The sequence below is a fragment of the Octopus bimaculoides genome, chromosome 2, assembly GCF_001194135.2.
Source record: "Octopus bimaculoides isolate UCB-OBI-ISO-001 chromosome 2, ASM119413v2, whole genome shotgun sequence".
NCBI lineage: Eukaryota > Metazoa > Mollusca > Cephalopoda > Octopoda > Octopodidae > Octopus > Octopus bimaculoides.
The window spans coordinates 63941031-63941935 of NC_068982.1; the positions used below are offsets into that span (position 1 = coordinate 63941031).

At 37.7% G+C, this 905-nt stretch overlaps 1 protein-coding gene across 1 annotated transcript in view; it reads left to right on the forward strand.

The window, feature by feature from the left end:
• Positions 1 to 905, forward strand: part of LOC106872622 (lon protease homolog, mitochondrial) — a 62488-nt gene that overhangs the window by 46811 nt on the left and 14772 nt on the right. The window lies entirely within an intron of this gene.

The window sequence follows — 905 nt, forward strand, 5'->3', positions numbered from 1 at the left end:
TTATATTTACAAAAAAGTTCATCAGTATTCAGAAATCTGTCCATATTGTATCACAATTCAGGGTAGAGTGAATGCTAAATAAATATAACTTGCGTATATGAGATAGAAGGAGAGGATCAAAAAAAGAAAGAAGCTGGAGGTTAAAACAATATAAAATACGAAGAAAAAAACAATATAAAATAAGAGATAAAAACCACCAATAATAATGCAAAAATAATGGAAGTCAAATCGAGGGTAATATAAGAAAAAATACGGATAATAAAGTAAGATGCATAAAAAAGATTTAGTAGGGTTTGGAATAAGGTTTTGCTGGCACTCCGTCGCTTACGACGTCGAGGGTTCCAGTTGATCCGATCAACAGAACAGCCTGCACTGAAATTAACGTGCAAGTGGCTGAGCACTCCACAGACACGTGTACCCTTAACGTAGTTCTCAGGTATATTCAGCATGACACAGTGTGACAAGGCTGACCCTTTGAATTACAGGCACAACAGAAACAGGAAGTAAGAGTGAGAGAAAGTTGTGGTGGAAGAGTACAGCAGGGTTCGCTACCATCCCCTGCTGGAGCCTCATGGAGCTTTAGGTGTTTTCGCTCAATAAACACTCACAACGCCTGGTCTGGGAATCGAAACCATGATCCTATGATCGCGAGTCCGCTGCCACAGGAATAAGGTAATAAAGGAAGTAAAGGAAATTGAGTAAAGAAATAGAAGAAATAAAAGAATGAAATAACAGAAGTAAAGAGAAAGAGGAATAAGAAAAACCTAAAAAAAGAAAAAGAGATAAAGAGATCTAAAGGGATGATTTCCTAAATGACAGACATACATGATGCTGTCTTAGTCAGGGATAGTGGGGGGGGGGGTCATAAATACTGTCTTAGCTAGAGTAAGGATGAAATATGATAT